Source organism: Anoplolepis gracilipes, chromosome 6 (genome assembly GCF_047496725.1).
Source record: "Anoplolepis gracilipes chromosome 6, ASM4749672v1, whole genome shotgun sequence".
Classification (NCBI taxonomy): domain Eukaryota; kingdom Metazoa; phylum Arthropoda; class Insecta; order Hymenoptera; family Formicidae; genus Anoplolepis; species Anoplolepis gracilipes.
In genome coordinates, this window is record NC_132975.1 from 12,392,660 (window position 1) to 12,415,880 (window position 23,221).

The following is a 23,221-nucleotide window of genomic DNA, read 5'->3' on the forward strand; positions in this document are numbered from 1 at the left end:
CTCGACCCTCTATCTCCCCCTTCGTCTGTCCGTCTTCTTCTTCGTCTTCTTCTTCTTCTTCCTCCGCTTCTTCTACTTCCTTCTTGCGATTCTGTACTAGTCCTCTCCCTACATACCGGTTCTCCTTCAAGTCACTCTAACCCCTTGAAAACCGGCATCGCCACCACCCGCCCACTACCATCACCATTGCGACTAACAGAGAGTATACGGTAGGGTTGCTTCGGTGCTTTCATTCTTTCCTTATCATCTACCCCTCTTCTTTCCAACCCTTCCTCCCATTTCCACCCAACGCTCGTGCTTTCCCCCTCCCCCCTTTCACCCACGCGTACGACTGCGCTCGGCAGCACTTCTTTCCCTTTTCTTAAATACAAAAGCGAAAATTTTGCTTATTAGAATATTTCCAGGAGGCGCTCTCACCCGCAACTCTGGTGCTCATCACCAACCCCCCAACCGCTCGTCTCTTAGCCTTTAGCGAGAGTTCGCGCACTCGAGTGTGACGGTACTGAGCTGTGTCGGTTGGATATCCTCTCTCGTTTCTAGTCGAGACGCGCCGCGGACGATCGGTTGGCGGCCATTACTATGATTGTATGCGCTCGTAACTTTAATTATTATTACACAGAGGCCCCGTCTCTGATCCTTCTCGCTGTATGAAATGGCAGTTCGACTCGACGTATGACGATATAAGGCGCATCAATCTAGATACTTTGTTCGATCAGGTGTATAAGTAAATCTGTACGCATATAGAAAAGTAAACGCACGACTTGTAACAGATACACACATACACACACACACACACACACACACACATACACACAAGCAACACAAACGACAGTACACAAAGGCGGATCGGGATTTTTCGTCTTCGTCGTCTGCACCGAACACATAGGTCCCCCTTTTTAACCCTTCTATTGAGGACGCAGTTGCCTGCTTTAGCCCTTTTCGTTCTTTTCAGAACGCTAATCGCGCAATGCATTACGGTAAGCAGGTAATGAGTTGTAACAATAAGAAGCGAGATAGGGTAATTACGAAATATACAATCTCGATCAAAAGTATGAAACGTCTTTAGTAAAGCGTGATAAGTCAGACTAATCGTGGCGCCAATGAATTAAACGTTACAATAAATTTAATTTTATCGAATTTTACAATAGCTAAAAAAGTTTTATATATATATATATATATATAAAACATTTTTAATAAGATATTGATATTTATAATTGTTTCTCAAATTTTGAATGGCATGCTATAATTTTTTCAAGTGTTTTTATTATTGACAATAATAATTGGCGAATTGCAATGTGAACGCGTCGACATTTCTCTGATAATGACGCCATTCTTCTCGACTGCCGGCCACAAGACAACCACGGCGGTCGCATGACTGGCGAAATCGCGATGATGGATGTGACTTGCGAAGCGCATTGCATCCGTGCGCGACTATGGCAGCGCAAAAACTTCACACACTAATTTATGGTCGCAGGAAACGCGAGGTGCGCTCCTTCCTTGCTTTTCTTACCTTTAGTTTATCTAACACCTTCGGAAAACTAAGAAAGGTTCTCTCCGATCTCTCCCTAAACTTTGACTCGTATATATTATACATCGCTTTAATCGGCAGTTTTATCTGATACTGATAGCGGAGGACAGAGAGGAACAGAATAGAGCACGCATACAAGACGTCTCAGACTCATCATAATCAATTGTTATGATTTTGTGAAAAAGTACAATTAAAATAATTTTTATTAAAATTTTTTTATTTATATATATTGTTAATCGCAGTTTTTTCTCATGTGATTATAAATAATCTTTGATCATGTGTCTTTCTTTAGGGAATTTTCCATGACTCTATAGTAAACCTATAGTATATTTGCGTGTGTATGTGTGTATATTTATATATATATATATATATATATATATATATATATATATGTGGCATGAGAAGTCACTATCTTCGTTACGATCCTAAAGGAGTCAGTCCCGATTCTGTTAGGTAACCGAAGAAAAGCGGTGTGTGTGGAGTCTCGCGCGAGCGCAGCCGACGCTCCTCTCGAGTGGCGCAAAACCCTCGAAATAAAGCTCGGGCGCGATGTAAGATACTGAACGACAGGGGTGGCTGCGCTGCCGTTGAAAGAGAGAGGGCGAGACTGCGACAAACAATGGGAAGGTAGTCTTCGCGGACAATAGCTCGTGTGGAACAAACACATCTTACCCGTTCGCCGTTTCTCACCCTCCGTCGTCCTCCCCCGCTCTCGACCCCCTTGTCCTCCCACAGCCCGCTGACACACAGAACGTTGCCGAGCATCAGGGGGGATGCATTCTCTGTCTTTGCCGCTTACGTTTTTAAATCCTAAAAGGCCTCTAATATTTCTATGCATTATGCGTGCGCGGACGAACAATGGGAGCGAGCGACGATCGGCCAGCCATGGTTTTTTTCATTCAAAAACGAGGATATATTTGCGTTGCGGACGGCATTGTACGAAATATTTTGAGAGACAGATATTTTTTCCTCTAATTTTTACGACGCATCTCTCGATTTGTCTCTAGATTCACATCCGTCCGTTTATGCGATCCACGATGCAAGTCCGATAAATTTGAAACTTGCTTCTCTCCTCTTTTCGTAATGCTTAGGTCCTTTTCGACCGAATCGATGATGAGAGTTTAAAGTAAAAAATATATATTTTTATATATTATTTTAATCATATAAAACTATCTGAAATAAAGTCTCATATGTCTTACAATTTTGTCGATCGGAATAAAATGTCAAGAGTCAGTTTTAATGTCGCTTCAACATTTAAATCTACGATAAAAAAAGAACAGAAAATATATACTTCTTACGTATAACTACATAAAATATATACATATGTTATAAAGATTAAAGAGAACAATACGCTTGCTAATACGAATGCGAGAATCTTTGCAACGTCATTGTCATTTCACGATTGCTGCAGCAGACAAGAGAGTTCCCGAAGAAAGAAAGATCTTTTAGAAAAAAAAGAAGGACTTCGCGCACGTCCCAAGATTCGGAATCTCGTCCTTAACCCCCGACCTCCACCCTCCTGGTATCCGATGTAATTCCACCACGTACCTACACTGCCTCGGGTGCCTTCGGCCTTCGTAGGTTGCGACGGGGAGACCGAAACGTTACGGGGGAGGCCGTAACGGGATGAGAGAAAAGGAGAGGATCAGTACGTATACGAGGTGGATTGCGTAGAAAGGGAAAGGGTTACCTCGGTGTCTTAAGTATAAAAGATTATCGAGAGGCAGCGCGGCTTTAGTATCGGAGGAACCGTAGACGCCACTGACGACGACAACGACAGCCCGTCACTTTTTCCTTGAACGAGGGGATAAGCGGGACGAGAGGGTGAGAGAGAAAGAAAAGAAAGAGAGAAAGAGAGGCTGGTAGAGGCTCGCCGGTAAGAGAGTCGGGGGTACGGAGCACGAAATGAGGGTTCCTGAGTTTTTGCCAGGCGATCAATAAAAGTCTCTGTGCTCTCCTCTTATACTTGTCGTATAACGAAGTAGGCTGGCTGCCTGTAAGGGGTTTGGGTGCGTGGCCCGGTGCGTGCATTAATTCCACCTCCGCCACCTCCGCGTCCATCTCTCTCTCCTTTTCTCTCTTTCTCTCTCTCTCTCTCTCTCTATCTATCTATCTCTCTTTCTCTTTCCCTCTTGGCTCTTTCTCTCTTTCGCTCACCCCAAGGTCTGCTTGTTCCTTGCTTCCTCTTGCCTTGTCGCGCTCCTTCTTGCTCTCCATTCTCTTCAAGCTCGTTCGGGCTCCTCCAGTACTGCCCGCACTCCACTTTCTTCTCCCTTCATCTTCCCGCCTTGACTCATCAACGCTCGGTGCCTATGAGAGCACGCAGCCTGATACGACGAGGGTACAACGAGGAGAGTTCGGCGATCCGTTACTTTCACACCGCGGGGGTGCCTCTGTTCGAGAAAAGACACGTTTTAAGAAAGCGCGCTCTCCCACTGATACGCTGAATAATTCTTTTTTTTTTTATTTTTATTCTTAATTCTACGCAAATACGACTTTTATCTTGTAAACGGGCAATGAACTTTACAAAGACAAATGCTCTGTCTTTCGATCGAAGCGATGATCGGAACTTTTGTTACGCGAAACTCGAAGATATTGATCTGCAGGATCATTAAGGATTGATTTATATTATTACGACACGAGACAATGTTTTCTTTTGTAATACATAATATAAATGTATATGCTGTGCGTTTATTTTATTATCTTTACACACGCGCGCATACATTGTGTCGTGAGACATCTGTAATTGTCGCGACATCGTCGCCGCCAAATCATCTTCCTGAGGAATCGTTCGATTGCACACGCAACTTGTTTGACTCTATTCGCTTGGATTACTTTTGTCTTCCCATACATGATATAATAGCATGTTATAATACAATTCGCGGAAAATATAAGTAGCCTAAATTCGTATGCAGAGAAACGGTACGATTCTGTTTGTGATATGCAAAATTGTACAAACTTTTATTCTGTGCATAAAATTAGATAAATCCTTTAATTAGTGGCAATGTTTAATAATAATTAAATTGTGCCTGAGTAACCGTGTAATTATGCTCTCTTTTTCTAAGGAACACGAATAAGAAATTATACTAGGCTAGCTATAGATTTTACTGAATTGTCTGCAACCTGGACACTCGCCAGGACACACGCTGCTTTGATTGATACTAATTGAGAGTCAAAAATCAAGAAGCTTGAGAAAGCCATTAATCCTACTCATGTAATTAAACCGGATGTACGTGAAGTTTTTTTTAAAGATGCTTATAGGACGTAGGAGACAGTCGTATTCATCAAACGAGTCGTTTAAATTAACGTCGCAAAAATTCTGAAATTTTTAATTATCAGAGCCTCTGCTATTATTTTGATTGAGATCTTTATTTGCTCAATTTATGATTTGTACAAAGAGGGACTCGAAATTGATAAAAGTCTAATAATGCCGTTTCTAGATTTATTTATTTATTAATTTATTTAAGTCTATAATTGCGAGAAGAAAGTACAGTTTTCAAGGAGAGCGTTGCAGGTGAAAAATATGTCCCCGCGCAAAAGTCCTTTGCAGGATTCCGTTGAGGACGGTCGCGCGAAATTTATGTGGCCCCGCGCCGCACCGGAACTTTGCGCGCGAGCATAACGCGCCTCGGGATGTTCTCTCCGTTCTAAACCTCAACGGATGCCGCGATCTGATCTTGTTTCGCTTCTTCTCGTGCTTTTTCTCACACCCCGATCCGTGTCCTCCCCCACCTTGCCTCCATCCCCGCGTCCCTTCGGCGCATCTTCCAGGCACCGATACACTCTCCGCTTTACTATACCGCGCATCACCACCGCTTATTCCTCCCCTCTTTCTCCTCCCCTGTCCTTTTCCCCATATCTTCTTCTCTCCCCCTTAAACCCTGTCGCGTATCCGAGTAAAAGTAAGTATCATAAAACTGCGAAGTGCTCGTAAGCGCGGTCGATCAAATCAATGGCCGCATCGATTCTCGATCGTTTTTCGAGAGAGATAAATAACTCACGTGTCTCTCATGTCACGACAAGATGATTCGTTCGCTGTGCTCATTGTTTCAGCCGACATTTAGATTAACGAGACGTTTGTGAGTCACCGGTCCTAACTTGAGGTATTATCTCGCTCGACAGTCGAGTATAAAATTGCGTTAGGAGTTACAAGGGCGAGATGTCGCGAGTGATTTTGATGTCACGTAGATTTCTTGTCTCTGTAACTGAGTGTCATTTTTCCAATTATATCGAATTTTAATTTTTAATGAACTAGTAATTATTTTTACATTAGCTAGAAAATTTTAATGACAAATTTTGTTAAGTAGAAAAATTTAATTACAAATTTTTGAGAAGATAGAGAGAGAGAGAGAGAGAGAGAGAGAGAGAGAGAGAGAGAGAGAATGGAGCAGACGAATAAATTTTAGAATTAATTCTATGCTGCACGATATTACGATGTATATAAAAGCAGACACTTTTTTTGTAAAATAAGATACCTTCATTTATTAATCGAAGACACAACGTGACAGGATGTAATATTTTTGAAAATATGTGCTTTTATATCTTACCACGTTGGAAAATAGATAAAATTGCTTAAATGATTTGTACAATTTTGGTACACGAATAATAATATAAGTTTTAATACGGTCATAGCGCGGACGTTCCCTCGCGGGAAGATCAAAATTACCGAGCGATTCACTCTTTCCGGTCCGATCTCTTTTCTCATGCCTCGGACGCTGAGCATCGATCGAGATTTACTGGACCGTCGCGCATTGTCTGCTTTCACGATGTTCTTACGCGGAGGATACGCGGTCTTTGAAGCGTGCATCGCGGTATTGTCGCTGAAAGAGATTATTGGCCTACATATATACGTCAACGATGAGAAACCCGCACGCTTCTCTTTCAGAATACACGATTTATATCCGCACATTATAAAGACAGCTTGTGCGCGGACACATTTCTCAGCATGAAGTATTAAGTCTTTCTGCAATTAATCACGTTTCATATACGTATCAAGATTCAACGATCGCGCGAAATAATCACAGAGTCCTGAAATAAATATCCGTTGAAATCGCTCGAAATAGCGGATGACATTAAATGATGTTGTAACATGCACGTCAATTTGTTTAGATTAAATTAGCGGATAATATTGTGCACTACTTCTCTCTCTCTCTCTCTCTTTCGCGTGAAAATGTCTGCGTTCTTTTCTTGGATCTTATCGACATAAAATTATTAAATTAAATGCGCGCATTGAGAAGCGCATGAAATCCAATTTTTACAGCGATATCGATTCTTCCGATAAATAAAAATGACACTCTTAATTCTCTCGTGCATATCAACTATCTCGGGAATACAATTATATGCGTATGAAGAGACCAGTTTCGTTGGAGAACGCTTGGCGCACGTTCGTCCCGGGTCATTCGATCGCGAGGTCTCGTGTTGACTTCACGAAGACTAGGTTCTCGGTGATGCGGCTCGACTCTCGCACCGATCGGATTATCGATAAGTATTTAAGCGCGGTGAAACGACAGCCGGTGCAGAGGCCGTAGTGAGAATTAACGAAAACGTGACTCGGCGTTGACGTGATGCGCCATGGGCTACCCCCCGCGACGATTCTGGGTAATTAATTCACAATGGGCGGCCTCCGACCGTCTGATTCTCTTCTCTCTTTCTCTCCTTCTATCCCTGTTTCTCTCTTCTCTTCTCATATGGCATACCTAATGTACGAATCTCTTCTTCAACCCCGTGATGATATCGATCGCTGGTACGCGGGTTAGTCGCTCTTCTCTTCACATACGCACGCGGACGTTCCTCGCGTAGATGAAGTATCGAGGATCGATTTCGTGTCAGCGTCTTGCCTTCGGGTTCCTTCGCACAGGGATACGGGCATGCCGATAAACAGCACGATTTAAGCGTTATCTAAACGACCTCTTCTCGTAATCAGAAGTGGGAGAAATTTTCGCTGGCTCAGTTCGCCGGATAGTCATCTTTGACAGATGGAGGTTAAGATAGCGGAGAGTAAATTCAATGGTTCTTCTATCACTCACAGGTACCTATACTACTTTCGAACGTTGTTGTCCGATTGAGGATTAATTAGGCGAAGATTTTTTCGAGGATTTTATGCTCTCTTAAGTTGCGTTCTGGTTTGATTGACGATCATTTGCTTCGGTGAATTAATTTAGATCGCATGTGATTTTCACGATAATGTTTGAAAAATAATCAGGAAATATAGTAGCTCGCAAGTTTTTAATTGAACTATAATAAATCTATGTACGAAACAAGTACTTATTTTTATATACTAAATTTGGAGGCGCTTTTTCTTTCATAAAATATATTCTATTTAAACGAAACTATTTTCTTTTTATATCTTCATATGTCAGAAGCCAAATATTTATAATATTTAATCGGAGAATTTTACACATATAACATCACAGATGAATTTTTTACCACGATTGCTTTTTAGAACATCAAGTTTTTGCATAATTTGCATAATAAATGCATCCAATTTAAATGATCCTGTCTATTTTTATATGTGTATTTGCGTCTTCTGCAAATGTTGAATTAGGAAACATTGATATCACTACTGTGATCAATAGCTCATACCAAAAACATGCAAAGTAGGACATAGCGTCCGAATAACTATATTCAAGCTAATTTTATCGATGTAGTTTGCACATAGTACGTCTCATGTGCAAGTTTCAGTTTTCATTCGCTTTACACGCACTTATGTGTGCTCCGAACGTGTACTTAGTTACTTATTACAACACGGAGAGAGGAGGATTTTGCAGTCACGGCAAAAATTGTCGCTGTTACTGCATATTTAATGTAGCCTCGATCAATCTTTGCCGCTATAACCGATTATTTGGTGCTAACTTGTAAAGTAAGTTTCGTTAATAAAATCGAAATATTTAGTAATTTTTTTGTAGAAACAAGAATTTGTCGTTCCTAGAAAAAAAAAGTTTATAATAAATATATTTTTCTATTAAAAAGCAAAAATGTTGTTGCTTTGAATAAAACTTAATTTATTATTATAGACAAAAGAAATTCTTTGCATATGTAGCAAAATTGTGTTTGATAAATAAGATTAATATTCTTGACAAGTCTTTTTGCAATATAAGGATTTATAAGGATTTACAAGACTAAGATATAACAAAATACGTTATATCATTTTTTTTCTTCTAAATAGATCTTTCAAATAAATCTATATATATTCTTATGAAAAATATGTAAAATATTGGAAAGACTATATATACTGTTTTAATAGAGACAAAAGAGAGAATATATAAGATAAGACAGACACACACATATGTATATATGTATAAGCTGGTCAATTTAATCAGCATTAGACACTTTTGATGCAAATAATTTTTGTCTTAATTGATTCTCTCTTTCTCACTACATAATTAATCTGTTTTATTTCTATTTTAATAAAGAATAGAAAGCATAAATATTTATCATAAAATATCTGACAATACATTAATAACTTTCTAAAAATTGTATTTGTAAACTTAATAGCTTCTTGACTTTAGAATTTTTTAAACATATTCTTAGTTGCAATTGTATTCTATATTGATCCGATACATTCAATGATCTAAGAATTTTGTTGTAAAAATTGTAATTTTTCATAATATTGATGTCAGAAAACTTGTAATTGTCAGCAATTTTTGTATTTAATAAAGTGTAATCAATTAATTAAATTCACTTGGAGGGATTAATAGAAAAAGAATTAACAAAAAGCAATAACGCTAATGTTTAAAAATGAGCGATTTTCGAGGAACCATTAGATCGATTCGTTGTTTATATCGACATTGATCGATATAAACATTCTCCCTGAAATCGTCAATAATTCGTGTTCGTCGCTGATCGACCGCGTCTGATAATAATCGCGCTAATCACGTTTCTTTCGCGAAACTATCAGTAACAAATAGCAGGCAAGCTATCCGGAGGCATTCTCCGCGGACTATGATGCACGCGACAAACGTGTAACCACAAGGAGGTAAGGCTCGCGGAGAGGGAAAAAAGTTTACAGGGAAAGGGGGACAAGACGAGGATAGAGGGAATGAACGAGCGGAAATCAAGCGGCGGAAAAAAAAGGAGAGAACCCGCGACCGTCAGGAAGGAGAGGGAGAAAAGTGCAGTGGAGAGAATCGAGAGAGGAAAAGAGGAAGAAGAATCGCCGGTGGTGGAGAGAGAGGAGGAGGATGACGAGGTGGTGGAGAACGCGGCGCTGCGGGGGCGGAGGTACCAAGCGTCGCGGCGTTGTCCTCACACGTACCAGCGCTTTCTTAATCATCATCTGTCTATCTCTCGGCATTAGTAGAGAAGAAAGAGGGAGACCGCGCGGTGCGAGCGACGACGGGGAGCGGGGACCGAAGGAAGAAAGCGAGGTAGGATGTAGTAGAAAAAGAAGGAGCGACCGGCGTGATGAGAAAGAAAGAAAGAGAGGGAGCGGCCCCCGAAAGAGTCGCGGAAGAGAAGCGAGAGGAAAAGAGTGAGTAGTGGCAACGAGCGAGAGCGTGCGAGGGGGGCAGCGGACAGAAGGGAAGAGGGGGAGAGTAGAGAAACGCTTCTTACTCCGCCCAGCATCCAAGATGGCGTTGGCAGCGGCTCCCCTCGTCATTAAAATCAATAATTAAAAAATACATCCGTGGGCACCTTCGCTTTTCTAGCGCCTCGTGACGCGCGCCCGCCGCCACCCGCCCTCCCGCTCGTACGCGCGCGCGCGCGCGCGCCACCGCGCACGTGTGACGGTGCGGCGGGCGCGACGCGCAGAGATGAGAACCTCTGCGAACTGTTTCCTCCTCGCGGATGAGGAAAACGAACTGGAGTGGGGTGCCGCGCGCGCGGTACGCGTTGAGAGCAAGCGGGGGCGACCGGGGCCAGGGGGAGAGAAGACCAGGGGGGGTATGTAGTGGTACCAGGCACTCTGCACCGGCGAAATCCTTAAACAGGGACACAAGAACGGGCGGATGGCTACGGGAAGTAGGTACTTCTCTACGACCACCTTGTAGCCCCCTCGTCGTCCCACGCGTGCATCCCCCCCGTCCCCAATGCTCGGCCACCCTCGCGTCTCCCGCTCTACTTGCGCTGCGTTCGAAACTTGCTGGCGAACTGGATTTTCGGAGTCTTTTAATTACCGCGATTATTATCGCGCTATGGAATACTAATTAATTCCGGCTGGGTCGACCATGAGAGGCGGCGAGCGCGAACGGGCGCGGGCCGAAGTTTCCTACCGTGCGCGAAAAATTATGCGAGGCAGCTTTTCCGTACTGCTCGTAACTTCTTGAGGAAACGTAACACGATTTTTTTCCAGCGAAATATACTCTACGTGGTCGCGATGACTAGAAGAAATGCTGAAATTTTTGGCGGAACTTAAATTAGCTCCGCAAAAAAGTTTCTTAATTGCAAACAATTCTTTTTTTAATTGATTTCACAGATCAACCGGCGAGTTAGTAGAATCACGAAAAGCAGTGATTTCTTCGAGAGATGACAGATAAACTGGTTTAAATTAAACATTATTTAAGTATTAAGCATAGATTTTTCTAACTTTGCATTTTCTCTTTCTGTGACCAATAATTTAATAATGATAATCATACTAATATATAAAATATATTAATTTATTTATTAATCTATGAAACTTTTTATGTGTACATAAATTTTTATACAATTTATCATTTGAGATTTCAAATTTATATTTATTTATTTATTCGTCTATTTCTTTTTCTTTCTGTTTTATCTAATGTTTCACATCTTTTGGCATAATAACAAGTGGTCGAATATGTTTCATTCATTGAACGAGAAATTATGTGGATGTACTTCTTTCCTTTTCTTTTCTAGCGATGAGAAATTTGTTTGATCAGACAAGAAAAAAAAATATGAATAAGCATACTGTTTATATATACTTGCACCGAAAAATTCGTTAACACTTTTTTTTTTTCAATATTTTGTTCTCTCCTTTTCTTTCGTTCCCTCTCTATCTTCCTTTGTCGCAAAGAAGCAATTTTTCTCGAGCTTTTATGGCACATGTAGCGATTAGTCATGCACTAGCTAGTTTACGCTACAGAATTTTTCTCAGCAGGTGAAGGTATGCACCCTCGTTTATGAACTTAAGTCTTGCTCCGTTGCTCTTTCTTACCCCACATGATGAAATCTTGAAGGGAGGCACGACGTATACAACTCGAGGACACCTGTGCCGTGCGAATTGACCAGTCGAGCGACGCTTTATGTGTCGGGAAGTACTCGCTTGTACGGCGCCGGGCGACCCTCCGGTTAGGCCGTTATATAGTTGACTGATATACCTTTTGTTCGAAGGTCGCAGATTACGTAACGTTTTGCTGCAATCAATCTCAAAAGTTTGTTTAACAGTTGTCTAACAATTATAACATGAGTGAAAATAAAAAACAAATATAGACATATTTGCATTTTTTGGCTTCTTTTTGAATATTAATTAGAATCGACGTTTATTAGAATGGAAATAAAAAATATCGGATGGATGTAGTGATAATTGCTAGCAGTGATAAGTGCAAGTTTCATCATCATGGTTAGTTTGGTAAAAAATGAAAATAAATAAATAAAAGTAAAATGAAAAAGCGACGGTAGACATTGCGCATTTACATAGGTATATATTTTCTTTCTCTTTATTAAGATAGAAAACAATTTTTTCACAACGGGTCATATCTTCTGTGGTTTTCAATTAACGTTATTGTAGCTTCTTCAGTCCATCGTATACTTAATTTATACTATATTTTGATGGTAACTCGAAAGAGTAAAAAGAAATAGATGAATTAATTTTCGGAGAGAGAAGCGAATGTTCACCCAGAAAAGATTTCTCGATTCAATGCTATTATTCTTTAATCTATCATAAACTAGGATCGATACAGCGACAATTATATATATTATTGAAAAAACAATATTTTACAAACATGATAATAATATTTTAATTTTGTTGGAAAATTCTTAAATAGAATAAATGAGCTTGGTGCTATCGCGTTAATTTTTAGTAAGATGTTGTTTGGTAGCGTCAACTATCGTGGCGCTAACATCAAACAAGTTATTCTAAATGCAAGAATATATAAACTTAGATTTGTATATGTTACTCTTGTCTCAAAATAGTAAGACAATCTTATTTAATTCGAGAGAAGAGAATAGGAATAATTGATTTAATTTTAAAATTGTTTGAAATATGATAAAAGTGTTTTATTTTTATACTACATGAGATTGTAACGATGACGAAACCTATCAAGAATATTTTTTGTCCCGTAATCAGAAATCCTTTTGGAGAGTGTCCTTGTCCATCACGTACAAATTTTCCTTGATATATTGTTTTCATGAATAAAAAATCGAACGGATCGGTTAACAAACGTGCCGTTTACGTAGATGACGTACGCATTTTTTTAATTTTAACAGGGGAAATTAACATTCGTCATTTATGTGTTGTTTGCCAGGTAAGCTCAGCTCAAAAGGACTGTATTTTTTTGACTCATTGAATTAAGTTGTAAATATGAATATTATATTACGATATCGTGCGTGTAAAGTAAGATTGCGCCCCAGTGTTAACCGTTCAGCAGAGTGGAAAAAGGTTTTAGGTACGAGCAGATAATCGAGAAAGGTTTGTTCTAATATCCGTCACAAATTTCTTTCGCATGTTGCATAATCGTATAAGTTCAAGAAGGCTATCGGTTCGGAAGAAAAACGTCTTTCAATATGTTGGGAAACAACGTGGAAGAATGTTATTACTTTCTATTATAGTACGCATTTTTATTAAGATCTTTGGGGTTACTTTAATTATGCTTTAATTATGGTTCAACCAGAAGCAAAACGATTGATATTTGTGCGTACAAACGATGAACGGCACATTAAATTTGAGTTTTACAGAACTTTTACAAAACTATACGGTACGTGTCATGTTTTGTTCTGATAGTAGAAATGTGTGTTGAAAGAAACAGTTTACGCTGATTTAATCTCAATTTACGGTCTATTATATATGTACTAACAAAAATTTCATTTAGTATTTATGTATATCTATGATTATTAAGATAAATTACATACAAGCATACTTTCTTATAATTATGAAGAAATTGTCGGAATTTTATTCGTGGTAGTTTAAGGGGGGAGGCTCAAGTATATCACTGAAAATAAAGTAATTTTCGGGAATTTTTTTAAAAAAGAAAGGATTAATTAAATTTTCTGAAACTTTTAATATATTTCTGTGCATGTTTTTAAATTAAAAAAAAAAAGTATTGGAATACGTCCATTTTTTGTGTATAGAGTTATAAACTTGGCCTTTACTCCCTCGACGCCGATGTTGCTAATGGGTATGCAGTTTAGGCTTATTTAGTTTTATTCTAGAACAAAAAATCAAACAAATTAATTTTTTTAATAAAATTACAAATTGGAAGAACCTAAAACCACTATAAAAAAACGTTTACAATTAATAATACGGAATTTTGTACAAAAATTTTACCTAAAAATCAGTATCTTTTTTTCAAAGCTCTCTTCTAGGGAGTTTTGACAAACCAGGTAAGCCTATACTGCATGCCGATTAGCAACGTCGGCCTTGAGGCGGTGAAGATCGAGCTTTATAACTCCGCAAAAAATGGACGTTTCCAATAAAAAAAAAAAATTTTATATTTAAAAACATGCATAAAAATATATTAAAAGTTTCAGAAAATTTAATCAAGTCTTTTCTTTCTAAAATAATTCCCGAAAATTCCTTCTAACATAATTAACATCATCGCCGGTCTTTATCCGCATTCTAATAATTGACGGCAAAGATAACATTAAAATAAGAATATTGATTAATAAATAAATGTCGAAGTTATATATCATGGCACACATCGAAGGACGATTATTGCAATAGACTATATTCGTAAAAGCTAGATAAAATTTTGTTAATTCTATGCAAACTGCAAGCGACACTTTTTTAAACATTATGCAAATTATATTATTGATAATTTTACTACGTATGATACACGATGTCGCCGTTTCCCGTATGAAAAATCACTAGAATATTATTTCTTCAGAATGATTTTAATGCAGTATGTCTCCCTGACATAATGCCGGTATAAGAACATTAAGAGTTGATGAAAATTAGTGAGAATTATTATAAATACACGCACACAGTAATATCTTTTGGAGTCCGTACGTAAGCGGCTTATTGTACAAACAATTGCAAAGGCGGGATTCATATTGTTAACAAATTCCTTTGGCCTGGGATACTTCATAATAATACGAAAGCGGTTTTTACCTGATGGAGAACATTGTGAGGTTCCTCTTCTCCATCATGATGGACGAAAGAAAATAGAAAATTTGGAGGCAAACACATAAGAACCGTGTGAGAACATTGAAAACCAGGTGTACTGTACCAGGTGTACCATTCATTTCAATTTCTTTTTATTTATAAGATTTTTTTATAAATTAAGATAAGATGTCAAGTAATTTTTTTGACAATAGGTACAAAATATATAATAGATTCTTTTCTAAATCTTTTCTTAATCTCTGTGAATTTTAATGTCATGCAAAGAAGGATTTTTACAAAAATGTTCTACCTGTACCAACAATTTTTCTGTAACAACAATTACATTCACACGAAGAGGATATATCTGAAAAAAAGGAGTACAAAATTTTGATTAAAAAAGATAAAAAAATTATAAAAAGAATGCTATAAATTTCTTTGAAAATGTTGTTTACCGTTTTGGATTTTATTGTTAATCTTTTATGTAATAAGTCTTCGCTCCATTGTTCTAACAAAGGTTCATTGTCAGAATATACTCCAGAGAGGAAAGAGACATTTAACATTTTTTTGAAAAATATTTGTTTTTCAAGATGTTTCTGATACATTAGTTTATTAATACATTTTGCTTTATCCAAATATTGTAGCTTATTCATCCAACTGTAACTTTATAAAAAAAAAACGCAGATAAAACATTGTTATTATTCACATATTTATTGCATATAATTTTATAAAATATATAAAAAGATCGGTTTATGGACTGTTTTCTGAAAAATTTGTTTCTGTTTAATCGAAAGTGTTATAAAGGTATGTTTCGTTGTTTCGAAGATTACATGGAAATCTTTCAAGTGAAAATGCGTGCAATATTATAATTCAGTATATGGGATCTCAACCTTATAGAGAGAAAAAGAAAAAGAGAGAGAGAGAGAGAGAGAGAGAGAGAGAAAGAAAGAGAGAGAGAGAACGGAAGGAGGGTCCAATGGGCTGGTACCCACTCGGCTGGAGGTGGCACAAGGAGGTGGGACTCTTCGTCTCGTTCTCCACTTTCAGTAGCAAGGCAGTAACAACTCGACCGCTCTGAGAGCCAGGTTGTATGGTCACCGCTCGACCGTTTTCCCGCCGCGTATTAGGTGCATACGTGTGTATGTAACGTGCATGCGTCGTGCCACCTGCGGAATTTTGCGCGCGGAGATCACGGTGCAAGATAGCGATTTGTGAAGGAAATATCCTTGTCGTGTGATAGTTACATACTCACATTTGTAAGTGTGTAAGTGCACAATCGACAGAGTGAACCGAAGCAACATGAAGCTGATGACGACGATAATAGATAATGCGAAAATGCGCGATAATAGTATCATCACCTTGTCGATGGGTTAACAACTGACAATATTTTAATTTGTGCACGTGTACGCGTGCATTTGTTTATGTGATTGTGTCATGTGCGTGCTTGCCTATAGTGATTTGCACCGACCATTATTCTGGCCACCGTTTCGAAGATACCTGGAGGTAACATTCCCAAGACCGGTTATGTGACCCGTCAGCGGAAAGAATTTGCAAATATTATAGAAAATTCTAGGAAAAAAAATCTTCCATTTTCTATGCACATTTCAATGTGCCACGATTCGAGAACGGAATTTTCCACAGATCCTGGATTTGGATCTCAAATCTTTTGTTGGTGCCCCGTTTTAAAATCGTAACTATTATTTATTATCCACATTATTAAGTATGAACAATAAGACCCGTGATGTTAAAAGATAATCTAACTAAAAGTGAAATTGAAAAATGAACTGAAATGAATAAAAAATTTTTTAAAAATTAAATAAGAAAATAAAAATTTTGCAGTGATTAACAGAAGTCAAACGCAAAAAAATACTGTTTTAATTTTTATTTTTGTTAAGTTTGCAAGTGAAGCAAAAGAAAAAAAGAAGACTTTTTTTTGCAGACTTTTCGTGAAGCAAAACTTTGTAGTTATAGCATTATTATATATATGTATATATATTCAAGATATTATTTTCTAGAATTTATCGCGAATCTCATGCCATCGTTGCCGGCAATGTTGACTAATTGACTATATCGTTGATATTCTTATCATTTCCATTATCTCCGTGTGTTTCGATAATCTTAATATATTCGCCGTCGATTGAGCTTTCGACGGCGAGGCGATTCAGTTTTTCGCAGGATTACTAATTTGGTAAAATTCTAAACTGACGACAATCCACACGGAAGATTATTCGCAAAGAAGGGCAAGGAGAGGAACATTGTGCCAAAAAGACAGACGAGATTCTTAGAATTCGCAGGTATATTCCTTTTATGAGGGTTAAATTCTTAAATTCTGGTTAAACAATTTCGAAATACTTAGCAAACTTGAAGACTTGTACTTTTCTTGTAACATTTGAGAATTGAAACTGTTCAAAGATTCGTTAGGCAGTTATAAAAAAATTTTATTTTTATATATCATTACAGGACAGGTCATAAAAATTGGTCCCGTTAAATTAAATGGACATCATTTTACAATATAATTACTACATGTATATCATAATTTTATATATTTGGAATAAAAGAAAGAAGAAAAAATTATATCGAAATACTAATTCGGAATTTGAAAGAGTCAAACCTGCTCAAGTTGAGAATAGGCGTATATATGTTTATTTTCTATGACGTGAATGGTAATGAGGTGTAATTTACATGTTGTTTATTCTTAGTAACATATTGTGCGTAAAGATATTTTATTTTTTATTTTTTATTTTTTATAAATATCGGAGAGGCGGCATATGTGTGCGTGAGGCATATGCAACAGGGTATTTTTATTTTCTACCTTAACAAGTTGAATTTTATTAATAATTATGTACAATTATATTCTACGTAATACATTAAATGATTTGTCTTACATTACAAAAAAAAATCACAAAACTGTATTTTAGAAAAAGTTGTAATATATAATGGTATATAAATGTCATTTGTTGTGTTGATTATTTTTTTTTCATGAATTTGCAATCAATCAATAATTGCGGAAAACCTTTTTTTCTGAAAATATTTTTTCATAGGAACTTTTAACGAATTGTTGCTGACAAATGTGTATAGTACCAAAGCATCTTTGATTTTGAGCGAGTGTTATATGCAAATCTATTCAATCATAAATATCCAGAGACTAAATACAAAAGATGTTAAAAATAGTAAACAATTATAATTATTTTGCAGTTACCATGTAATACAACGTATCTTAGACAAAATAACGTATCCCTAAATTGTTAAACAAACTTTTTCTCGCGTACTGTACGTAAGATAAATATTGTAAGGCAATTGTTAAATCGCGGTAAAATACTGAAAAGATTTTTGTATAAATCGCATAAATCAACAGTTGCAAATATCACTTGCAACAAGGAGTACATTTAAAAAAATTATGATATCTCCAACGCGTTAAACTTTTCGTGGCCGTTGATATTCCGATGAACCGCGCGGCGATTCCGGCGGATACAAGAGGGCTAGGTCGCGCGCGCCCAGTGGTGAAAAGGGGTGAGGGGGTGACGAGTTAGGGCAACAAGAAGCGGCGCGTCTCGCATCGGAACAAGCGGGGCTCTCCCCAAAGTAGAAAGCAAGGAAAGGGGTAGTTCGCGGTCCGCGAGCGTTGGTTGGAGCGGCGCGGGACAAGCGTCGGGGGTGGCGAGGAAGAGAGCGCGACAGGGTGGGAGAGAGAACGAACGAGCCGGTTTGTACGTGCGAGGATGGGACGGGTAGGAAGGGAGAGCACAGTGACGGCGGAGAAACCGAAGGGAGAGTGGGGAAAGGAAGGTGGATTGGAGATCGCATATGAGTGAGAGAACGGGAGTGAGAGAGGGATAGAGATGAAGGGAAAGACGCAGGGTAACCGGCGAGCGAGCGAGACCGCCCCGCGAAGAAAGAGACGCGCCGACCGCTTGAGAAACGAAGAGATGGGGAGGGGTAGCATGTGAGGTTTAAGGAGCGAGAGGGGCGGGAATCTTAGGAGGGGCGCCTAACGTCACGGCGCATTCACTCACCGGCCGTCGCCGACGCCGCTCTGTGTGCCGCACACGCAACCCGCACCACACGGTCAGTTCTCTCTCAACCACCCCCTCACGCGCGACACACACGCGTCCTACCTCCAGCTACGGCAGTCAACCCCGTGCGTCTCTTGCCGCGAGATACGCGACAGCTATTCCTGCGTTCTCAACCTTCCGTCGTGAATTTCCTCCGGTGTCCCACGAGCGACTTCGTGAAAGCCAGTGTTTACCCGGCCGCGCGGTGTTTACTAGAGATACACGCGACGAGAAATAGCGCGGGATCTCGCTCTGCAGGTGCTCGCGATTGTTTTAGTGCGGTGTCTTACGCGCAACGTGTTACACACGTTGTGCGTGTGCTCATATATATATATATGACATACTTTGGAAAAAATCCACCACGTGTGAGCAGCATGTGTGACCGGTAGTTTCCTCGTGTGCTCTCGTTGCTTTTGTGATCTCTCTCATCGCGACCTGCACGGTGGGTGACAGTGAGGAATCAGCTGATCGTTTAAGAGCGTCACGCTTCCTGGTTTCCTCCTATATTTTTTCTCTCTTTTTTTTTTTTTTTTTTTTTTTTTACTATGATTTTAAAGACCTCTTTACAACTATACATGTAATCTTTGCTTACTGATTTGACTACACGGTATTGATTGATTGAATTTTTGCAAAATCAAACTTTACGATTTTCTTTCAGTACAAGTTTAATCGTATAATTTTATTTAATGATTACATTTTTTCCTTTGTTATGCATAATCATCTTTATTATGTCGTAATGTTCTTTCAACGTTTTTTGCGTAATGATTTCTTGATATGTTGCTTACTTTAGCTAAGCAGAGTAAATATACTAAGGCGAGTAAGAAACAAGTGTATTTTTCTTTGTTTTTTCCTGTTTATTGTTCTTCCTTTTTCATTGATTCCTCACTCCTTCTCTGGCGCACATTTACACAATAGAGATGTTTTGCCGAGTCTCTGGAGATTCGCAGTCTTCCCGCGCAAGGTTCCTGCGTCGTAAATCGGCGCCTTGTGCGTGATCCTTTGTCAGTCGAGTATTCTGCGAGAACGTTTGAGATTTTGAAGACGATCACAAAGTGAGTCGAATGCCGATAAGAGATTCGATCCTTCGTATAGTGAGCCTCCAGATTGTCAGTGGTGCATCATATGTAAAATGCGATACGCGATTGTGCATTGCTCTTCCATGTGTTTCTCGATTTTGAGATTACGTCTCTCTCGAAAAAGTTCTCCCTAGTGGCATAAAATCTGCAAACATGCGAGTCGAATGATTTTGATGAGTCTCAAGATGATATTCTGGGAGAACGAGATTTCTCGTAGATTCTATTACGACTGGATCGAATAATTCTAATTGGAAAGAGACAACTCGCATTAACGAAGAGGATTTGTGTTCTATACACGGGGAGGAATCCAACTCGTGAGATCCAATCGTAGATCTGTGAGAGCTCGATCAGATCACTCAAGCGAGACCGGTGCTTTAACCTTCAACTAGCAGCATCCATTGTTCGGAGATTTGTGATGATCATCTCTAAATCTCATTGCATGTCTGGTATTTATGATTACGAGCTTTATTTTTTTAATTTGATGATTTTAAGTTGATGTTTATAACGCTCTGCATCTGTAAATTTTAAAGTTTCTTCCAACTTTTTTCTCTCGAGTATAATGTACGGATTCTAAAAAAGGAGCGGAATTGGATGATTAGTATACGCAATACTAATAAACAGCGGTTATCTAGTAGTTTTTTTCTCATTCAATAAGCATTTACATGTTTTAATTAGGTGTATACAGAATATATGCGATTTGTATAAGACATACATTTTGTCATATCGTCGAAAGATACGTTATAGAACAATTTAGAATATTAATATTAAATTTTTGTTAAATTCTATAAAAATAAAAAAACTGATTAATCGATGATATATTAAAAAATTTACGATTATATATTTATAAAATTGTAAAAGAAGCATACACGTTTTTTATAACATAGAGGATATAAAGAGAAAAAAAAAGCATTCTAAAGTAAAAGTTTCAAAAATATTTCGCGAACTGTGAGAGAGAAATCTGAAAAGTACTTATTATAGTTAGAGAACCTGTGCTACATATATATTTTACAAATCTACATTTTAATTAGTTACTTCTTGTTTTATCAGGTATTAAAATTCGGATATTAATCCATCTAGAAATCATAATGATACCATACAGCGATTAATCCTTCTCACATATCTCTTGGATATCGAGGTTAAGCCAGTTGAGGGTTGGAGCACGTGGGAATCCGATCTCATCAATCGACTACCGAATTGTCGCACGTATTTCCGTTATTCCATTCCAAAATTTCAAACTTTTATTAGCCATCATGATTGGTTACGTATCGCACGAATCGCAGGCATCGACATTAATCATCATTCTTTTTCATATATATACATCTGACAAACTTTAATATGCAATGTACCGTTGACTAATAGTTCACGCGTGCAACGATCTCTTCGATCATGGCAAATAATAAGGGAAAATAAAGCATGAGATATCGCGAAAGAGTACCGATCGATGTAAATTCGCGCTTTTTCTGAACACGTGCGAGTTGGACAACAAACTTGCGGGGAGTTTTCGACGGCGCACAGTGACGTATTCCGGTCCGGCAGTTCCCTGGGATACGTTTTATGAATCAAATCAGAAAGAGGGAGAGAAAAAGAGAGAAAAAAAAAAGTGTTTTCCAATCTCGTGATTTGTCATCAAAGTGATCGAAACGCGGTCGTACGCGTTTTAACGGCGCTTTTGCGTTCCCCGTCCAAGTGTGTGCTATAAAAGGGTAGTGGGTCGAAAAGTGAGTTCGATTATTTGATTTTGTCGCGTGACACTCGTTCTCGTTTGTATTCTGTTGCGGTTCGTTGTTTGCCGTATTCGCCTACCTCGGTCTCTTCCAGGAGAAAGATTGTTTACAATTGTAAGAGAGCTGTCAGCTAACAGTTAATTATGCGATGCTGGTAAAACGCGCTTTTTTATTAATTGCTTATTTAACGCCGATGACTGACAGTGATTTTGACGCTTGACACAAATTTAAGTGAAATCTCTCTATTCTATTGAATATCGATTTTATTTTGGGAGATTTTCTTACTTTTTCTCGTAACATTATCAAGTTATATTTTCGTTTCAGAGTAGAATCTCTTTTGAACGTAAATCGTGCAGGAGGATTCTTCTATTTCGCAATTTTATTTACTTTATCGTTATTGTATATATGTTACACAACTGCACTCAGAATGGTTTATCGAATGCATTGTAACTAATTCTTTTTTAAATTTTAACAAGATGCAATTCACAATTATATATGTGCGTATGACGTGACGCGTTTAAAGGGAGGTACGCGTGCTCGTTCCAGATCATATTGCGCGTCTACGCATGTGTGTCACCTTTTTTGCATTAATTTTATTTTAATCATAAAATAAACATGAACGCACGAACGTTACGTTATTCGTTCTGATATATGTCGTTTACAGATGACTAGAGCAACGCGCAGAGGTTCAAGGGTTATTCATTGCGTTAGAAATATGTGCGGCTACTTGTATGTTAAATATTATATTTTATTGACGTAGAGAGGGAAACGAGTGGATGCACATGAGCTAATTAAAAAAATGTATGTATTACAAATACATTGTAATTTGTAATTTCATTAAATATATTATACTATTGTTTATGTTATTGAACACACTCTATCTAATTTAAAATCATACATTTATGCAGGAGTGTTAATAAAGGGGATACTGTTCGAAAAAGCCTTGCTTATAAGTGTAACGCGCATTTTCTCGACAAGTTTACGAATCGCTGTAATTTAACGGATGATTGATAAAGACGAGTTGGCTCTCAGATAAGTGTCTTCTAATAACTTTCCAAGGGCTGGATGGTAGAATGTCAGTCAACGATAAAAAAAAGACAATGTGCGATATATTTAATTCTTTTAAGAGAATCGTAGAATTTATTTGTTTTTTGCTGTTTCGTTTTGTTGCAATCTCGCGTGGGTGTCTCTCGATGCGATTGATATAACTTTCGAATCCGCAAAGTGATCCGCTCATGGTGATTTCGCGTGTCGACTCGGAAAATTTGCCCCGCAACGAATCGTAGGAAGCGTGCGAAATTGATCGTATGGCCATCAGTCTTTCCCTTTTTCCCAGAAGTTATCCCTTTTTATCAGGCGCAAAATTATTCATAGCCAAACACTCGATCGTCGATGAAGCGAGTCCGTCATTATGGAGTATAGGGGAAGGAGGTGAATCACGCCCGAAGTGCGATTCAATAATAATTATCACACATTCGACCGAATGAATAATTAACGCGCGTGCTGTTCTTAAGACCGGCACATATTTGATGATTATCTATCTAACAATAAGTAAGTAACGATAGTATCAGTTTGTCGCGTAATGTAATAATTACAATATTTGCAAATTTATCCTCTTGTAATACAAA

The 23,221-nt window shown here is 38.3% G+C and overlaps 1 protein-coding gene across 5 annotated transcripts in view; it reads left to right on the forward strand.

The window, feature by feature from the left end:
• The window catches only part of Lov (BTB/POZ domain-containing jim lovell protein), a 137,350-nt gene that overhangs the window by 105,347 nt on the left and 8,782 nt on the right, over positions 1-23,221 (forward strand). The window contains exon 1 of one of the 5 annotated variants that reach the window (XM_072894073.1): positions 15,714-17,035. The exons of 1 other annotated variant lie outside the window; for it this stretch is intronic. The gene's annotated coding sequence lies outside the window, so the exon portion shown is untranslated. Of the gene's footprint in view, positions 1-15,713; positions 17,036-18,756; positions 18,807-18,845; positions 19,236-19,381; positions 20,316-23,221 lie in introns of those variants that run through there. 3 more of the 5 variants (XM_072894077.1, XM_072894078.1, XM_072894075.1) reach the window with 3 other exon arrangements.